Genomic DNA, 5,303 nt, shown 5'->3' on the forward strand with positions numbered 1-5,303 from the left:
TCGCGGGCAGGGTCACGTGGCCTCGGGCGCGCGCGCGGCGCAGTCGGGGTCACATGGTCCCGGGCGCGCGCGCGCGCGGCCCCGCGCTCTCTAGGGGCTTAGACGGGCGGGTGGAGCTCAAGGCCCGCGGGGCCGAGGGAGCCCAAGTGAGTCACCTTGGTTAGCTGCTTGGAACCTCCTTGGAGAGGCCTCTGGAACGATCCAGAACCCCACGTGGAAGGGATAGAATTGATCCTCTAATCCATCCGTCTTATTTTTTCAGATTGAGGAAGTTGATGCCAAGAAACAGCGAGCTACGGGCACAGGAGAGGCAGGAACCTATTGGTAGACGTCTTGACACCTGGTATACTGGTCCATCTCCATCCCTCCCACCTTCCTCTCCGCTTCATCCCTCCGCACTGCTCTCCTCTCCTAAGGAGCCTTGCTCTGTCTTGACCAAGAATTGGGCCAGAGCTGGGGATCCCCAGGACCACGAGCAGAAGTCCCCGCTCTCCAACCAAATGTCTTGATGTTGATGGAAAAGGTCACTTAACCATCAAGGGAACGAATGCACCATCCAGTTTGGGCAACCTGATTTGATTGGGTCTCCTAACAGTATTTCAAGGTGGTTTTCTCCTTTTAGCTCTGAATTTTTAATCGGCAGTGAAAATATGTCTTGGGAAGAATAGAATCCATATATTACAAAAGGAGCACCATTTGTTGCGTTATCGGTTTAATATGATTTCGAACCCATTTGTTTATGACAGGTAAATTGTTTTAATCCACTTGTTTATGATGAGACCAAAAAAAGTTGCTTTTAGAAGTAAAGTTTTTTTTTATTAAGGTATTACATATGTGTCCTTATACCCCCCCCCCATTGCCCCCCCCCCACCCCATTCCGGTACATGCCCTCACCCTAGAAGTAAAGTTTTTTTGATATGAGGATGAAGTAAGTTGTGTCAGGATGTCATCGTCTCATCCGTTGTCTTTGAGAAGCACTCAGCTAAGCTGCTGAGGGGCCCCTATGGGGCCTTGTCCATAAAAACATGTGGAGAAGCAACTAAGGCAAGAGGACATTTAGACGATAAATATAGTTGACCCTTGAAAAATGGGGGTGGGGGTGGGGGTATGGATTAGGGGCACTGACCCCTGCACAGTCAAGAATGTGTATAACTTCTGACTCCCCCGAAGCTTAACTACAGTTGGCCCTTCGCATCCAAGACTTCAGTGTTTTCCACCTGAGGTTGGGAATGGGAAAATACTGATTCCACTGATGGGAAACTCGACGATACAAGGGAGAACTGTATTTATGGAAAAAAACCCATGCCCTAACTGGTTTGGCTCAGTGGATAGAACGTCAGCCTGTGGACTGAAGGGTGTCCCAGGTTCGATTCTGGTCAAGGGCATGTACCTTGGTTGCGTGCACATCCCCAGTAGGGGGTGTGCAGGAGGCAGCTGATCGATGTTTCTCTCTCATCGATGTTTCTAACTCTCTATCCCTCTCCCCTCCTCTCTGTGAAAAATCAATAAAATATATTTTTTTAAAAAGAAAGAAAAAGAAAAAAACCCAAGTGTAAAGTGGATCATGCAGTTCAAACCCGTGTTGTTCAAGGTCAACTGTACTGAGACTCTGTGAGGACCATTTGAGTTTTGGTTTGAGCAAGGTGACGCTTCCCTAACCTTAAAACCCTCTGAAGATCTTTGGGGGCAGTTGCTCCTGTGTTGGTGAGGTGACTCCTTCCAGAATGGAAGCATGTGTCTTCCTGTATTTATTCCCTAGCAACATGCTCTAGCAACAGGCAGCATTCTGTTTGTGCTGGCAGCTGGAGATGAGCTCTGGGTTGGTTGCCTTTTCTCCTGAAGTGCCTCCTCGTGTAAAAAGGTACACCTCATGTTAAATGTGAACACTATTCCTTCATCTCCCCTTGCCTGGATCAATACTGTGCTTACTCTGTCATTTGTTTGGAGTATGTTATTTCTTTATTGGCTTGTTAAAGAGATATTATGCTGTATAGTATTTTATAATTTCCACAGATAAATTGCCAGCAAAGAATCAGTTTCTAGGTATAATTTTTAAAAAATATTTTTTTATTGATTTCAGAGAGGAAGGGGGAGGGAGAGGGAGAGAGAGAGAGAGAGAGAGAGAGAGAGAGAGAGAGAGAGAGAGAGAGAAACATCAATGATGAGAGAGAATCATTGATCGGCTGTCTCCCGCATGCCCCTCACCGGGGACCAAGCTCGCAATGCAGGCATGTGCCCCTGACCGGAATCAAACCTGGGACCCTCTATTCCGCAGGCCGATGCTCTATCCACTGAGCCAAACCTGCCAGGGCTCTAGGTATAACTTTACTGCCTCCAAAACAAAACAGCATTAAATTAGCTATAGTCATATGAATAAATAGAAACCATTAAATGAATGATGATCTCTCTGGCAAGTGCTTCCCATGTACTTTCCCCTCCCCCCCCCCTCCCCCAGCATCATGGTCTATGGGACAGTATCATGAAAATTTTTATGGAGTCATGAAGCAAGAGCTTTTCAAAGACTCAGTCCTAAGACTTCTCAGATCCTTTTGTTTTGGTGAAATCATTTCTTGTTTTGCCTCCAGACTTATGTTCTCTTTCTCTTAGCAGTTGCCATAGCTCATTACAATTTCTCTCTACTTGGGGGTTCCTGACTCTCAGGTCTGTCTGGGGAGACCCATGAAATCTCCTGAGTACATCCTACATTCTGTACCCAATATGGTAAACATGCAGACATAAGGTATCCCATTGAGTTCAACAAATACTGGACACCACTTTGCCACACATCCATGAAGTCTTGAGGATACAAAGACAAGTATGCAAGGTTCTGGACTTCAAGGGGCTTAGAGGATGGTGAGATTGATTTATCAAGGATGTATGCAGGATGTGTGGCAGCACAAAAAAGGCGGCAGGGAGAGCTTCCTGAAGAAAATCACTCCTGTGCTAAGTGTGGAAGAATGTATAAGAGTTCAATGACTCACGGGAATGGTGGTGGAGGGGTTGTAGTGGTGGTGTAGTGTTTTAAGTAGAAAGAACAACAGATGTTAGTGTGTGTGTGTGTGTGTGTGTGTGTGTGTGTGTGTGTGGGTGTGGGTGGGGGGGGGCGGCAGGAAGGCGACAAGAGCAGCTAGGTGTTATTAGAGCATAAATTGTAAGTTGAGAAGTAGAGGTGGGTAGGGAGCAGGTTATCGCAGTACTGCCCAAGGTGGATGAAGAAATTATTTCTCCAGCCGAGGGCTGGTCAGCAACATTCTCGCGGGGACAGAACCAAGGCTGAGTCCAAGGCTGCAGTCCTCCAACCAATCTTCCCCTCATACTTCCCCTATCCTTTTCCCTTCTGTTGTCTGTCCCCCTCCAGGAGCTGACAGTAAGGTCAGGGCTTACTCTTCCTTCACTTGGGCGGGTCAAGTGCATTTGCCCAGCTTGGACCCTGCTTCAGCACAGCACTTCCAAGAATGCCTTTTACACACTGCTTGAGATGAGATGAAATAGGTAGAGTTTTGCCTTTTTAGGGAGAAAATAATTGAGTTTCTGTGAGGAGAGTTGCTTCAAATTCTCTCCCCATTAATCAAATACTCTGTCTTCCATCATTTCTGCTGCTTATTAAAAAATAGAGGCCCGGTGCACAAAATTTATGCATGGGTCGGGTCCATAGGCCTGGCTGGCGATCAGGGCTGATCAGGGCTTTCCTTCCTTCAGCTGCCCCCTGGTGGTCAGCACACATCATAGTGAGCGGTTGAACTCCCAGTTGGTTGAACTCCCGAGGGGACAATTTGTATATTAGCCTTTTATTATATAGTATTATCTCTACTGAAAAGAACCATTGATCCCTACAGATGTTTAGCATAATCAGTTAAATTTTGCTGTTTGGATAATAGTGCATATTCAACATGTAGGAAGTTGGAGATAGACTTACTTTTAAGTAAGGTGTTTTAGGAATTCAGAGCAAAGATCTTTTCCTATTTTGGTGTAATTGACAGTTTCTTTAGTTCTTAAAAGCATTTGATGTATATACTTAGATATTAAAGTACAAATGATTTAGATTGTTAGATCTTTGAGGAAGGGATGACCTCACTCCCCGGGACATTCCTAGAGAGCACACTGGCTTGCCTGTGGAAGGCTCTCAGTAAATGTATGCTGAATTGAATGGGATATAATCAAACGGAAGTTCACTCACTAAAGAAGCCCCCCTCAGATAGGAGGCATTGCTATAACCACCATATCAGCAGGGGCCTTTGTGATCCAGATACAGAGATAAGGGTAGAATGCTGAGGCCAGTGGAGGTCATTTAAGGGGATAGGAGGACCCCAAAGAGAAACTTGTTCACAATTTTGCGGTTGAGTGGGTTTGGTGGTGAGCCAGGACCCTTTCTCTCTAGGAAATCAGGAGCCATTGCTATATACCAACCAGTTCAACTGCCAGCTTCTCCAAAATGCCCACTCTTTCCCTCCTCCAAGGCCAGATCTTTGTTTATACCATTCCCTTTGTTGGGAACCCTTTTCTCTTCCAATTCTTTTCTTTAAGGTAAAGCTCGATGTCACATTTCCCATGATGCTCTCTCCTGCCTTTCTTATACCCTTTTACTTAACTAATATTTCATACCTTTATCATTTTTTATTCATTCATAAATATCTACTGAGGCCATGGCAATGTGTCAGCTGATATGACAATGTCCCAGCCTTTGAGAAACTTCCAGTTTAATGGGAGGTAATGGTGATGGTGTTGGATTGCTCAGAGAGACATCTAAAGAATGACAATACAATGTGACCTATGGGAAGGAAAGGAAAGGAAAGCAACTGGGTCTGGCATATAGTAGATACTTAATAAGGTTGAATAAATGGACTTATTCTGAAGTCGAGTGAGCATTTTCCATGTTTTGACTTCTCATCTTCCTTGGAGCATCTTTGCCAGGAAGGGGCATTCTCTGCCTTCTGAGGCCCACCTCCCCGTGGTCAATATATTGTTTGTAAGCACCATGGAGGTTTCATGGACTCTTGCTCATACAACTCAGCAAATTAAGTTGTAAAGAGTAGGATTTTGTACATTTTTTTTAGAATTCAGTTGAATTGGGCAAAACCATAGATACAGACACAGAAGTCTGTCAAACATACAATCCAACCAAATCAGTGCAGATTGTGAAAGAAAAAGGAACGTATTTTTTATGGCTGCAACTGTAAAAGCAATTTAGGAAAAAGCTACTGGTCACATGCTGATTAAACCACTTATATGCACACAGTAATCACCTTGAATGGTGCTTCTTGAACATGCAATTAAGAAAGAGAAAATTTAGTAGAAAATTATTG

Source organism: Eptesicus fuscus, chromosome 16, assembly GCF_027574615.1.
Source record: "Eptesicus fuscus isolate TK198812 chromosome 16, DD_ASM_mEF_20220401, whole genome shotgun sequence".
In the NCBI taxonomy this organism is placed as follows: domain Eukaryota; kingdom Metazoa; phylum Chordata; class Mammalia; order Chiroptera; family Vespertilionidae; genus Eptesicus; species Eptesicus fuscus.